The sequence below is a fragment of the Stomoxys calcitrans genome, chromosome 4 (assembly GCF_963082655.1).
Source record: "Stomoxys calcitrans chromosome 4, idStoCalc2.1, whole genome shotgun sequence".
NCBI lineage: Eukaryota > Metazoa > Arthropoda > Insecta > Diptera > Muscidae > Stomoxys > Stomoxys calcitrans.
In genome coordinates this window covers 157886328-157902534 of record NC_081555.1, presented here as the reverse complement: position 1 = coordinate 157902534, position 16207 = coordinate 157886328, and the positions used below count along the sequence as shown (strand labels likewise).

At 38.4% G+C, this 16207-nt stretch overlaps 1 protein-coding gene across 5 annotated transcripts in view; it reads left to right on the top strand.

Moving 5' to 3' along the window:
* Positions 1-16207, top strand: part of LOC106081894 (glutamate receptor-interacting protein 1) — a 159570-nt gene that overhangs the window by 62127 nt on the left and 81236 nt on the right. The gene's annotated exons all lie outside the window — the stretch shown is intronic.

The following is a 16207-nucleotide window of genomic DNA, read 5'->3' as shown; positions in this document are numbered from 1 at the left end:
ACCCGAACGGACATGTTTACCGATTGGGACAAAATGGGTATCAAATGAAAGGTACTTAAGAGTAGAGTACGAACTTGGCATTTAAATGTCACCCTCAGTATCTAAGGGTCCCCCACACCCAACAGGACACTTTTACCGCTTTGAACAAAAGCCCGTCCCTCCATCCGTCTGTCTGACGAAAGCACGCTAACTTTCGAAGGAGTAAAGATAGCCGCTTGAAATTTTGCACAAATACTTCTTATTAGTGTAGGTCGGTTGGGATTGTAAATGGGCCAAATCGGTCCATGTTTTGATATAGCTGCCATATAAACCGATCTTGGGTCTTGACTTCTTGAGCCTCTAGATGGCGCAATTCTTATCCGATTGGAATGAAATTTTGCATGACGTGTTTTGTTATGATATCCAACAACTGTGGCAATGGTTCAAATCGGTTCATAACCTGATATAGCTGCCATATAAACCGATCTTGGGTTTTGACTTCTTAAGCTTCTAGAGAGCGCAATTTCTATCCGATTTGGCTGAAATTTTGCATGACGTATTTTATTCTTACTTTCAACAACTGTGTCAAATAAGGTTCAAATCGGTTTATAACCTGATATAGCTGCCATATAAACCGATCTTGGGTCTTGACTTCTTGAGCTTCTACAGGGCGCAATTCCTATCCCATTTGGCTGAAATTTTGCATGACGTATTTTATTCTTACTTTCGACAACTGTGTCAAATAAGGTTCAAATTGGTTCATTACCTGATATAGCTGCCATATAAACCGATCTTGGGTCTTGACTTCTTGAGCCTCTAGAGGTCGCAATTATTATCCGATTTGCCTGAAATTTTGTACGACGGATCCTCTCATGACCATCAACAAACGTGTTTATTATGGTCTGAATCGGTCTATAGCCCGATACAGCTCCCATATAAATCGGTCGCTCTATTTTACTTCTTGAGCCCCCAGAGGGCGCAATTTTTATTCGAATTGGCTGACCATTAACACAGGTCTCCAACAAATAATTTAATTGTGGTTCAAACCGGAGCATATCTTGATATCGCTCTAATAGCAGAGCAAATCTTTTCTTATATCTTTTTTTGCTTAAGAAAAGGAAAAGAACTCCACAAGGTGGATGGTATATAAAATTCGGCCCGGCCGAACTTAGCACGCTTTTACTTGTTTTTGCTTGCTTTACTTATTTCTCCCTTCAATATCAAATTGAAAGATGTTTTCTAATTGGATGAAGTGTTTTAACTCAAATAACGACTTTGCTGTAGCCTATGCTGGTTTCATGTTTACTTTACTTTACTTGATGATATGCTTTGTGGGCAGGATTTGAAAACTCCCTTGTATATCAGTTTTAAGGAGTGGAAAACTCATTCACACATCTTCATTAACACCCCTTCTAAATGTATATCTAATTAACTACCAAACTAAAAAAAAAAGTAAAAAATATTTGAACAAAAGTGATTTGTGTTATAAGGCCATAGTCTTTCAATCAACAGCTGTCAACTTAACAAAAAAAGAAAAGAATGAGCTCCTCAAAGATTTGATTGATTAGTTCATAATTCACCCTTATAAAGAAAGGCCACACAGCAGGGCAAGCATTAACAAATTTAACTAATTATGATTGAAAGGGGGCAGCTTCAGAAAAAAAAAAAACACAATTGGAGAGATACAACATTCTCAACTTGAAGGTCGTTATCATATTGAAAAGAAAAACAGATATTCAATAAATTATCAACAAATAATCTGGCCCATACATCTCCCTCAGGCAATGAGAGATTTATAATTGTTATAAATAATCTCTCAATTGAATTTGAAAAAGAAAAAAATTTTTTTGGCAATAGGGTTTTCATTGATTAACATTTCCCCACTTGTTTAAACACCCAAATTTACAGTTACAAATTGGCCTCTAGACTATTTTGTTAGTCAGCCAAGCCATATTTAGAATAGTTTCCAACATTTTTATTCATAAATTGATTGATTTGGTCTTGCATTTGTTCGGCTAGCGTAAACTAACATAGACATCATGCAATTAATTTGATTGAATTGAATTTATAGGGCAGTCATTCAACCAACCGAACGACCGTCCGGCGGACCCACTAACCAATCTACCATCCTCACTGAATCATCATCATCATCATCATCTGACATGCCAAGATGAAAATGAAAGCGAAATCGAAATCGAAAAATGAACAAGTCCATCGACACAAACAAACATGACAGAGTGTAATAAATTTTTAAACCCCGTATAAAGAATACAATGATGTAGGAAAAATCGAGGCACGAAAATGGGGTAAGAAAAACAATTTTACAATTTTAATGAATGAAAACTCAGCTAACTAAGAACAATTGGTGGCATGAAACGCAGAACAAAAGAGAATCCATAAAAAAATAATAAGATACACGCTATAAGATAAACACATATTTCGTATTTTTTTTTTTCTTAATAAATATTTTGTGTTTTTAAATTTCTGCAAATATTTGCAATGGAGGCAAACAAATTGTTTACAATTTTTTGCTGCTTTGGAAAGAATTTTCTTAATTTTTTCCTCCAATATAATGGCATAGCATTATTTCGTCAGAGAAGCACATGCTAGGCTGTTTGTCTGCCCGACTGCTTGACTATAAGGAAAAATTTCATAGTTTATATATTTTGTTTTGCACCGGAATAAGATGTATGCAAGTACTTGGAGATTATGAAGAATTCATACCACAAATATGCCATGCATACCTGTTGTACATAGAATATAGGGAGTGATGAGTACGATAATATGGGTTAAATTTTAGAAAAAAAGGAACTAATAAGAAATCTGTAATAAATACAAAGAGACATCATAAGAAGTTTAACTTAAAACAAGTAAAAAGGCGTAAATTTCAGCCGTGCCGAACTTTGAATACCCACCACCTCGGGTATATATGTTAACCAACTTTCGTCACAACCCTGTGAAAAATGCATACCTTATGCCCCATAGCAGCTCTATCGAAATCTGTTCCAATATGGACCAAATATTGGGTTGCCTAAAAAGTAATTGCGGATTTTTAAATTAAAGTAAATGCATTTTTAATAAAACTTAGAATGAACTTTAATCAAATATATAATTGCCATTTTGTTCGATAACCTTTTGCCATCTTCCTGACAAATTTAGTATTCCACGCTTATAGAACTTCTGGCCTTTATCTGCAAAAAACTGAACCAAGTGCGATTTTATAACCTCATCATTGCCGAAAGTTTTACCATTTAAGGAGTTCTGCAAAGATCGAAATAAATGGTAGTCTGATGGGGCAAGGTCAGGGCTATATGGTGGATGCATCAAAAGTTCCCAGCCAAGCTCACTCAGTTTTTGGCGAGTGACCAAAGATGTGTGCGGTCTAGTGTTGTCCTGGTGGAATATGACACCTTTACGATTGACCAATTCTGGTCGCTTCTCCTTGATGGCTGTATTCAGTTTGTCCAATTGTTGTCCAGTAAACATCCGAGTAAATCGTTTGGTTCCTTGGAAGCAGCTCAAAATATACCACACCCTTCCAATCCCACCAAACAGACAGCATAACCTTCTTTTGGTGGATATCAGCCTTTGAAGTGGTTTGAGCTGGTTCACCATGCTTGGACCATGGTCGTTTTCGACTAACGTTGTTGTAAACAATCCATTTTTCATCTCCAGTTATGATTCGTTTTAAAAACGGATCGAATTCATTGCATTTAAGGTGCATATCACAAGCGTTGATTCGGTTTGTTAAATGAATTTCTTTCAATACATGTGGTACCCAAATATCAAGCTTTTTCACCAGTCCAAGACTTTTTATGTGATAATGAACGGTTGATTTTGGAATATTTAACTTCTCTCATATCTTACGCTCAGTTACATGACGATCCAATTCGATTAATGCTTAAATTTTGCTTAAAATTTGTCAACGCCGACTATATGAAAAATCAGCAATTACTTTTTGGGCAACACAATATTTATAAGTACAAGTCCTTGTTCAATTGCGTATAACAAAATATTGGTCTTTTAAGGAGCTACATCTAACAAGTAAACGAGTGCTAAGTTCGGCCGGGCCGTATCTTATATACCCTCCACCATGGATCGCATTTGTCGAGCTCTTTCCATGGTATCTCTTTTTAGGCAAACAAAGGATGAAAGAATATTGAATATTGGAGACCATAGCAGAAGTCATTGTGAAATGTTCAGCCAAATCTAGTAAGAATTGCGCACTTAAGGGGCTGAAGAAGTAAAATACCGTTCCTCAGTAGGAATATGAAAGAATCTCTCCTAACCATTTAATACCAAACGAGGTTTCAGACAAGGAGGCAGCCTATCGTGTGATCTCTTTAATATCCTGCTAGAGAAGATTATACGAGATGAAGATGTGAGTAGATATGGCACACTAATCACAAGAGAGCATATGCTACTCGCCTATGCCGACGATATCGATATCGATAGGTCTGTCATCGGAAGTAGTAACTGCAGCCTTTGAAAGAATCGAAAGAGAGTCAGTGAGAATGGGTCTGGCAGTAAATGGAGATAAGACGAAATGGATGGTTTCAACTTCCAAAAAGCCTTGCACAACCGAGCAGATAAAGAACATGGAGAAAATTGGGAACCACAACTTTGAGATAGTCAGTAACGTTATCTACCTCGGCACCGCCGTAACCGAAACGAATGATACCAGTTTTGAGATAAAGCGAAGAATAATACTGGCAAACAGATGCTACTTTGGACTAAGTAAGCAGTTTAGAAGGAAGGTCACCTCTCGACAGACGAAGACTACACTTTACAAGACACTGATACTACCCGTGCTGTTATATGGTTCTGAAGCATGGGTACTTGTGAAAACAGATGAGGCAGTGCTTGGAGTATTTGAGAGAAAGATTCTTCGTAAAATATATGGAGCAGTTTGCGTTAACGGAGAATATAGGCGACATATGAACCACGAGCTGTATGAGCTGTATAACGACGATAGCATAGTTACACGCATTAAAATACAACGGTTGCGTTGGCTAGGTCATGTTGTCAGAATGGATGAAGAAGCTCCAGCAAAGAAGTCTTTTAAAGCAAACACGGTGGTACACGCAAACCGGGAAGACCAAAAGCCCGATGGAAAGATCAAGTTGTGGGAGACACCTCGAAACTTGATGTCAGAGATTTTAGAATGAGCGCAGAAGATCGAGGCGCTTGGAACGCTATTTAACGTTCGGCTAGTAGAACAAATATTCTGTCATCGCCAATTAAAGTAAGTAAAGTAAAAATAGGGAGATCGGTTTATAGGGGAGCTGTATTAGGCTATAAGCAGACTCATACCATATTCAACAAGTATGTTAAAGGTCATGGGAAAAGCCGTTGTACAAAATTTCAGCCAAATCGGAAAATACATGCTCCTCTTAGAGGCTCAAGAAGTCAAGATCCCATATCGGTATATTTGGCAGCTATATCATGTTATGGACCGATTTAAACTATTCTCAGCACAGTTGTTGAGAGTTATAGCGAAACACCTCATACAAAATTTCAGCCAAATCGGATAGCTATTGCGTCCTCTAGTGGCTCAAGATATCAAGACCCCAGATCGGTTTATATGGCAGCTATATCAGGTTACGGACCGATTTCAACCATACTCAGCACAGCAAAATTTCAACCAAATCAAATAAGAATTGTGCCCTCTAGCGGCTCAAGAAATCAAGATACCAGATCGGTTTATATGGCAGCTACAATATATCAGGTTATGAACCGATTTGAACTATTCTCAACACAGTTATTGTAAGTCACAACAAAACACGTCGTGCAAAATTTCAGCCAAATCGGATAGGAATTGCGCACTCTAGACGTTCAAGAAATCAAGACCCCAGATCGGTTTACATGGCAGCTATATCAGATTATGGACCGATTTCAACCATACTCAGCATTGTTGTTAGAGGTCATAATTAAACACCTCATGAAAAATCAAATCGGATAACAACTGTGCCCTCTAGCGGCTCAAGAAATCAAGATCCCAGATCGGTTTATATGGTAGCTTTATCAAAACGTGGACCGATATAGCCCATTTACAATCCCAACCGACCTACACTAATTAGAAGTATTTGTGCAAAATTTCAAGCGGTTTGCTTTACTCCTTCAAAAGTTAGCGTGCTTTCGACAGACAGACGGACGGACATGACTAGTTCGACTTAAAATGTCATGACGATCAAGAATATATATATTTAATGGGGTCTTAGACGAATGTTTCGAAGAGTTACAAACATAATGACGAAATTAGTATACCCCTATCCTATGGTGGAGGGTATAATAAACCGATCTGAACCATATACGACACGAATGTCGAAAAGCCTAACATAAGTCACAGTGTCAAATTTCAGTGAAATCGGATTATAAATACGCATTTTTTGCGGCCAAGACTTCAAATCGAGATATCGGTCTATATGACAGCTATATCCAAATCTGGACCGATCTCAGCCATATTAAAGAAAAATGTCGAAGGGCCTAACACAACTCACTGTCCCAATTTTCGGTGAAATCGGCCAATAATTGCGCCTTTTATGGGCCCAAAATGTTAAATCGAGAGATCGGTCTATATGGCAGCTATATCCAAATCTGAACCCATCTGGGCCAAATTGCAGAAAGATGTCGGGGGGCCTAACACAACTCACGTTCTCATATTTTGGCAAAATCGGACAATAAATGCGCCTTTTAATGGCGCAAGACCTTAAATCGGCGGATCGGTCTATATGGCAGCTATATCCAAGTCCGGACCTATCTGAGCTATATTAAAGAAAAATGTTGAAGAGCCTAACACAATTCACTGTCCCAAATTTGGGCGACATCGGACGATAAATGCGCCTTTTATGGGCCCAAAACCTTAAATAGAAAAACCTTAAAGCTAGACCGATCTGAGCCAAATTGAAGAAGGATGCCGAACAGACTAACACAACTCACTGTCCCAAATTTTGCCGATATCGGACAATAAATACGCCTACTCTAAGCCCAAAACCTTAAATTGAGAGATCGGTCTTTATGGCAGCTATATTTAAATCTGGACCCGTCTGAGCCAAATTGAAGAAACATGTCGAAAAACCTAGCACAACTCACTGTCCCAAATTTCGATGAAATCGGAAAATAAATGCGCCTTTTATCAGCCTAAGACCTTAAATCGAGAGATCGATCTATATGGCAGCTATATACAAATCTGAACCGATCTGAGCCAAATTGAAGAGTAATGTGGAAGGGCCCAACACAACTCACTGTCCCAAATTTCAGCAAAATCGGATAATAAATGTGGCTTTTATGGGCCTATGACCCTAAATCGGTGGATCGGTCCATATGACAGCTATATCTAAATCCGAACCGATTTGTGCCATATTGTAGAAAGATGTCAAGGGGCTTAACTTAACGAACTGTCTCAAATTTCGGCGACATCGGACAATAAATGCGCCTTTTATCGGCCCAAAACCATAATCGAGAGATCGGTCTATATGACAGCTATATCCAAATCTGGACCGATCTTGGCCAAATTAAAAAGGATGTCGAAAAATCTTACAACTCACTGTCCCAAATTTCAGCAAAATCGGGTATAAAAATGTGGCTTTTATGGGCCTAAGACCCTAAATCGGAGGATCTGTCTATATGGCAGCTATATCAAGATATAGTCCCATATAGCCCATCTTCGAACTTAACCTGCTTATGGACAAAACAAAAGAGTCTGTGCAAAGTTTTAGTTCAATATCTCAATTTTTAAAGACTGTATAAAGATTTCAGCAGACAAACGGACGGACATGGCTAGATGGTCTTAGATTTTTACGCTGATCAAGAATATATATACTTTATAGGGTCAGAAATGGATATTTCGATGCGTTGCAAATGGAATGAAAAAATTAATATACCCCCATCCTTCGGTGGTGGGTTTAAAAATTATGAAATTAATCATATTTTGTCAAGATTTTTGTCATTGATTTTTTCCTTACTTCCCTTTTCTCACGACATCATTTTTTCGCCCTTCAATATATTGGGTTGCCCAAAAAGTAATTACGGATTTTTCATATAGTCTGCGTTGACAAATTTTTTCACAGCTTGTGACTCTGTAATTGCATTCTTTCTTCTGTCAGTTATCAGCTGTTACTTTTAGCTTGCTTTAGAAAAAAAAAACGTAAAAAAAGTATATTTGATTAAAGTTCATTCTAAGTTTTATTAAAAATGCATTTACTTTCTTTTTAAAAATCCGCAATTACTTTTTGGGCAACACAATATTCCAAAAAATATTCCACAAAATAAAATTTTGGCAAAGAAAAAAAATCATATTTTTCCACAAACAACATTTTCAAAGTTCAAGACAAGGTCACGACATATTACAGAGAATGTTTGGCCCTTATACACAATATTTCCCTAATTATTTATTAATTCGCTTATTTCCATAAGCATAAGCGATAATTACTTTGAATGTTTGAAAAAACTATGCGGCACCCCTTTAATGTTGTATGCGATGTAGGGTTTTTTGACAATCCATTCGGCTTACCCTAATTATTAAACTTTTCGCCGTCATTTTCTTGAGTTCATTTAAAAACTTTTGAAATAGAAAAAATAAGAATCGTTTTTCAAACAAACTCGTAAACATTGAACGTTCACATTTGTAATGCAAAAGTTCGAGTATTGCCCGCGAAGACAGCAAGCGGATGCTTTAATGAGGCGGAACACCACAGCAAAAAACAGAAACCCGAAGGAAAAAAGCGGGCAAAAACTAAGCAGCTGATGAATGGCATGGCATGGCAGCTACCAACCCAAGGAAACTAGAACCAAATAACACTCTACTGAACTCTTTAGAGACAACATTGTATGTCTTGCTGTCCACAAGACTTGGTGGTTTCTTGCCTCTCTCTCCCTCTCACCGTTGGTAATTACCAGGAAAATATGATTTGAACTCTACTACAACTATCTACTTTAACTGCCTGTCACTACTAGCCCAGCATATTGAATGACTTCCAAAAATTATCATATAAGCAGAGAGCGAAAACACAGCCTATGTTTGTGAGTATGTTTTTGTTAAAAAAAAACTCTGACAAACTTCGCCCTTCCTTCGGCCTTTCGTAAAAAATCTTGTTTTGCTTTGGTTCTTTGGGTATATACACCCAAAATTTTGAGATTTGTTAAAACACTCTCGTGTGCTGCTCTTTAGGGGCTATGTCATTATGGTACTCCTATAGTGAAAGAGAGAGAGAGAGAGAGAGAGAGAGAGAGAGAGAGAGGATGAACGACAGCATAATGTTTATGTTTATTCAAATATTTCATCGCGGCCTAAGTATAGTATTGCCAAATTAAACGCAAAACAACTTAACACGTGAGTTAATACAACAAGGAAAAGATTAAAAATTTGGTAATTAAAGAAAAGTTAGACGATTTTTTACTAAGGCAACATTTTAGTGAAATTTTATCTAAAATAAAAACAATATAAAAGTGAAATTTTGTTGTATACCAGAAACCACAATGGAGGTCGGGTGGGAAACACAAACAACCAGCATGCACAGACGTGATTGCGGCCGAAAAAGACAAAAGTATTCTAGAGCTTAAAGCAGGGGTGCAACAAAGGCAAAGCATACCCAATATACATAAGGTGGTGAAAAAAGCAATCGGGAGCGCCATTAGCAAAATCAAAAGAAAGAAATGGGATCAACTAAAAGAAGATCTTAACAAAGACTGCTGATGAACTGGACACAAAGTCGTAATGAAATGCGTCAACATGGAGAGGTATGATAAAACAATGTTGAATATTGCAATCACTCTATTTCCTTAACACGATGCTAGAGCAGAAGACATAAACAATGGAGTAGTCGCAAAAACTCCTTCACACCAGAGGTGTACACGTGAGTCGTCGAGTCACATGATTTGTAAGTGAGATCAAAATCCAATATGTGATCGTGCGTATTGAATTGAAATTCGTCGTACGTGAGTGAAGTTCTGCTCACGACACTAATCACGATCCTCGGAACAATCTCTACTCCGAGGACACTCACGAGACACTGTGGAGAAAATCACGACTAACCCCTAAAAATATCTAAACAAGTAAAAAGGCATTTAGTTCGGCCGGGCCGAACTTTGGATACCCATCACCTCGGGTATATATGTAAACCCTCTTTCATCACAATCCGGTGAATATTGAATAACTAATACACCCATAGTAGCTTTATCGAAATATGGTCCGATTTGGACCAAATTCGATACGGATATTGAGAGGTCTAATAAGTACAAGTCAATGTTCAATTTTGAAGAACAAAATATTGGTCTTTTTGGTAGCCATATCCAAATATAGATCGATCTAATGTCGAAAAGCCCAACATAAATCACTGTCCCAAATTTCAGCGAAATCGGGGGGGTCCAAAACCTTAAATCGAGATATCGGTCTTTATGGCAGCTGTATGCAAATCTGAACCGATCAGTGCCATATTGCAGAAGGATGATGAGGGGCTTATCACGACTCACTGTTCCAAATTTCGGAGACATCGGACAATAAATGCGCCTTTTATGGGCCGAAAACCTTAAATCGAGAGATCTGTCTATATGGCAGCTATATCCAAATCTGAAGCGATCTAAGCCAAATTGAAGAAGAATATTGAATCATCACTGTCCCAAATTTCAGCAATATCGGTTAATAAATGTGGTTTTTATGAGCCTAAGACCCTAAATAGGCGGATCTGTCTATATGGGGGCTGTGTCGAGATATATTCCGATATAGCCCATTTTCGAATTTAATTTGCTTATGAACAAAAAATAATCTTTGCAAAGTTTAAGCTCAATATCTCTTTTTTTAGAGACAAAAAATGCAAATTTTTGCCCATGAACATTCCATTAAGGAAAAGGGGCAAACTTCTCACGTATCAATGAGTGCAGTCCGATTCAAGCTTAAGCTCAATGAAAAAGGGGCCTCCTTTTTATAGCCGAGTCCGAACGGCGTGACACAGTGCGACATACTGTGTCACGCCGTTCTGGTCTCGCCAGGTTTCGAACTTAGGCGTGGCCTATTTTTTAAGACTATAGCGTGATTTCAATAGACAGACGGGCACACGGACGGACATCGTTTTAGATTTTTACGCTGATCAAGAATATATATACTTTATAGGGTCGGAAATGGATATTTCGATGTGTTGCAAACGGAATGACTGAACTAATATACCCCCATCCTTCGGTGGTGGGTATAAAAACACTGTCACATCTGTCTATAGATGCATACAAATGAAAGGAGACAAATAAAAAGGCATAAAGTTTGGACGGGCCGAACTTTGGATACCCACCACCTCTGGTGTATATATAAACCCAGTTTCGCCACAATCTGGTGAAAATTGGATAAATTATGCACCCAGATTCGGCATGGACATTGAATAAAGCTTTCATGAGCTTCAGACCATTAACCGGTATATCGGTTTATATGGCAGCTATATCTAAATACTGTCCGATCTTTACCATATTTGGGACGGGTGGCCTAAAACAACACACTATTTCAAATTTCAGCGAAATCGGATAAAAAATAAGGTTTTCATGGGCTTCAGACCATTTATCGGGAGATCGGTCTATATGGAAGCTATACCTAAATATTGTCCAATACAAACCATATTTGGGACGGACGTCGGAAAAACTAAGACTATCCACTTTTTCAAATTTCAGAGAAATCGGGTAATAAATACAGTTTTAATGGGCTTCAGACCCTTTATCGGCAGATCTGAACCATATTTAGGTCCTATGTTGGGTGACCTAAAGCTACTCTTTATCTGGTGATTGGTCTATATGGCAGCTATATCTTAATATAGTCCGATCTGTACCATTTTTGAGTCAGATGTCGGGAGGCTTAAAGTAACTCACTGTTGCAAATTTCAGCGAAATCGGGTAATAAATAAAGCTTTTATGGTCTTCAGACCCTTTATTGGGAGATTGGTCTATATGGCAGCTATATCTAAATGTAGTCCAATCTGAACCATATTTGGGTCAGTTATCGAGAAGCCTTAAACTACACACTGTTTCAAATTTTAGCAAAATCGGATGAAAAATAATAATATGGGCATTAGACCCTTTATCGAAAATTCGGTCTATATAGCAGCTATATCCAAATATGGTCCGATTTGACACGTTCGAGAACTTAGCCAGCGTGCATCAAATAGACGTATCTGTGCCAAATTTCAGCTCAATATCTCAATTTTTGCAGCCTCTAGAGTGATTGCATCAGACGGACGGACAGACACACGGACATCGTTAAATTAGAATATTACGACGATCCGAAATATATATACTTTGTAGGCTCGGTAATTAATATTTCGATGTGTTGAAAACGGAATGACTAAATGAATATATCCCCTATCCTACGGTGGTGGGTATAAAAATAAGTGATTGTGTAGGGGTGAAACATTTTATACATAAGTATACGAAGTCGTGATTTTTCTCGTGAGTCGTGAGTGTATCGAGAGTCTTGAGTATCTCATGAGTCGTGAGTATCTCATGACTCGTGAGTGCCTCGTGAGTCGTGATTTTCTCGTGCGTCAGCGAGCCTGAGTAAAATGTTTGTCTCGTGAGCGACATAAGGCGAGGTGAGTGTGCGTGAGTAACACTTTTTTCACTTTATGCACTTTTGAGCGTAAAAATTCACTCACGTAATAAGTGGCATTGCAGACTGGCTTTCCTATATATGACACACGATTCAGGAATGCCACCTTCAAGTCATAGGTTGCTTGTTGAAGCCGCTTCTGCATTCCAAAGTTAAGTGGCCTGGTGTAGACTTCAAGAGGTCTACCGCTTTACTGTCGCTGGCTAGAACGACAGTCTGATCAGAAAACATCGTGACGAACTAAAGGTTGCCAGTAACGAATTTTACCGAAGCTGTGAGGAAGTCGAGATAGAAGAGACTATGGAACACCTGCTGTGTGTTTGTGCGAGTCCCTCACTGGCAGTCGGAAGGAGTTCCACTTTAGGTTCTTATTTCTTTGAGAACTTGTCTGATTTAGCGAATGTGAACATTCGTAAGTTGTTGGTCTTTTTAAAGCGATCTGCAGGGTCCAACTTTAGGAACTAGAAGGTATTTTTATTCTTCTATTCCTGTGGTATCACAATGGAGGAAAAAGTCTACGTAGGTCTGATCTGCCATCAGACTTACTTAGACGTCTTCGTCTACTTCCACTGCCACTTAAACCTAACCTAACCTATCTGAGAGACCGATTGTTCTTCTATGCCTCCACCTATGGTATAAGAAGGTATGAAGTAACGTTGGGAACTGCCAACAGTTATAAACTTGGGCCCGACCTCTGGAACGTTATTTTCGAAGAAATACTGAGGTTGGAAATGTCTGAAAACACATTTGTGATAGGATATCCTAATGATAATTGCAGCTTTCAACACAGCTAAAAATAGGGATGAGGCTCTACGCAGAGTTCAGCAGGCCATGATCAGAATAAGGCACTGGTTAAAATGCAAAAGACTACGCTACTCCTGCTCAGCAGAAAACATATCCCCAAAGAGATAGCTATGCGGATCGATGACGTCGTCGTACACAGGAGAAGGATAAGACAGAAATGAGGAAATTTTTAAAATGTTTATACCCACCACCATAGGATGAGGGTATACTAATCTAGGCATTCCTTCTGTAACACCTCGAAATATTGGTATGCGACCCCATCAAATATATATATGTTCTTGATCGTCTAGACATTCTGAGTCGCTCTAGTCCTATTGTTCTTCCTATTTGACTTCTTAAGCTGCTGAAAAATGAAATTTTTATCCAATTTGGCTGAAATTTTTCATGCACTGTTTTGTGAAGACTTCCAAGAACTGTGCCACAGTATGGTCCAAATCTGTCTATAACCTGATAAAGCTCCCATATAAACCGATCTCCCGATTTGACTTCTTAAGCCCTTACAAGTCGCAATTTTTGTCCGATTTGGCTGAATTTTTGCGTGTATTGTTTTAATTACAGGTTGGTTGGTATTGTAAATGGGTCAAATTGGTCCATGTTTTGATATAGCTGCCATATAACCCGATCTGGGGTCTTGATTTCTTGAGCCTCTAGAGGACGCAATTCTCGTCCGATTTGACTGAAATTTTGCACGTAGTGTTTTGGTAGCACTTCCAACAACTACGCTAAGTATAGTTTTAATCGGTACATGTTTTGATATGACTGCCATATAAACCGATCTTGGGTCTTGACTTCTTGAGCCTCTAGAGGGCGCAATTCTCATCCGATTTTGTTGAAGTTTTGCATGTAGTATTTTGGTAGCACTTTCAACAACTGTGCTTAGTATGATTCAAATCGGTTCATAATCTGGTATAGCTGTCATATAAACCGATTTTGGATTTTGACTTCTTGAGCCTCTAGAGCGCGCAATTCTCATCCGATTTGGTTGAAATTTTGCATGAGGTGTTTTGTTATGACTTCTAATGACTGTGCTAAGTATGGCTTAAATCGGTCCATGTTTTGATATAGCTGCATATAATCCGATCTTGGGTCTTGACTTCTTGAGCCTCTGGAGGGCGCAATTCTTATCCGATTTGAACGAAATTTTGCACGTGGTGTTTCAGTATCACTTCCAACAACTGCGCTTAGTATGGTTTTAATCGTTCCATGTTTTGATATAGCTGCCATATAAACCAATCTTGGGTCTTGACTTCTTGGGCCTCTAGAGGGCCAAATTCTCATCCGATTAAACTGAAATTTTGCACGTGGTGTTTTTGTATTACTTCCAATAACTGTGCCGAGTACGATTCAAATCGGTCCATAATCTGGTATAGCTGTCATATAAACCGATCTTGGATCTTGACTTCTTGAGCCTCTAGAGGGCGCAATTTTCATCCGATTCTGCTGAAATTTTGTACAACGGCTTCCCTCATGATCTTCAACACAAGTGTCCAATATGGTCTGAATCGATCAATAGCTTGATACAGCTCCCATATAAATCTATCTCCCGATTTTGCTTCTTGAGCCCCTACAAGAAACAATTCTTATCTGAATGAACTGAAATATTACACAACGACTTCTACGATGTTCAGCATTCATTTATGGTCCGAATCGGACTATAATTTGCTATTGCTCCTATAGCATAACAGTTCTTATTCTATATTCTTTTTTGCCTAAAAAGAGAACTCGACAAATGCGACCAATGGTGGGGGATATAAAGGGTGATTTTTTTGAGGTTAGGATTTTCATGAATTAGTATTTGACAGATCACGTGGGATTTCAGACATGGTGTCAAAGAGAAAGATGCTCAGTATGCTTTGACATATCATCATGAATAGACTTACTAACGAGCAACGCTTGCAAATCATTGAATTTTATTACCAAAATCAGTGTTCGGTTCGAAATGTGTTTATTCATCGTAACGTTGCGTCCAACAGCATCTTTGAAAAAATACGGTCCAATGATTCCACCAGCGTACAAACCACACCAAACAGTGCATTTTTCGGGATGCATGGGCAGTTCTTGAACGGCTTCTGGTTGCTCTTCACTCCAAATGCGGCAATTTTGCTTATTTACGTAGCCATTCAAAATTCAATGATTTGCAAGCGTTGCTCGTTAGTAAGTCTATTCATGATGAAATGTCAAAGCATACTGAGCATCTTTCTCTTTGACACCATGTCTGAAATCCCACGTGATCTGTCAAATACTAATGCATGAAAATCCTAACCTCAAAAAAATCACCCTTTATGATTGCCTAAAAGGAGATACCGCCCATAAAACTCGACAAATGCGACCAATGGTGGGGGGTATATAAGATTCGGCCCGTCCGAACCTAGCAAGCTCTTACTTGTTCTTATTTCATCCTTTCCCACTTTTTTTTGTACTCCCCCTCGTATACAAATGTTGCTCCCACTCGGAGGAACTTAATATAAAACTACTGCCCACTTCAAGTTGTTTTGTATTAGCTTTTTGTTTTGCGTCAAATGATTGAAGCACATGCAATCTATGATGGGCGGGGGGCAAATTTGTTATGTTCTGATATTCCCACTAATATGTGGCTTCTTCTTTCTGCGCACTGTTTTTGGTTAAAAGAAAACATAAACATAAAAAGTTGGAAATAGTAATTCGAATACAGACATTATTCCATACCCTAATAAGCCTAATGGAAAATAGTGGCACTCAATTCACATTAAACATACAGTTTCAATTCAATTTTGTGTAGAAAAGTCTAATAAGGCATTGTTGTAGTTTAACAAATTGGCATAAAACATTTGCCAATGCCTCGCTGTCACAGAAAAGGCCAATGGA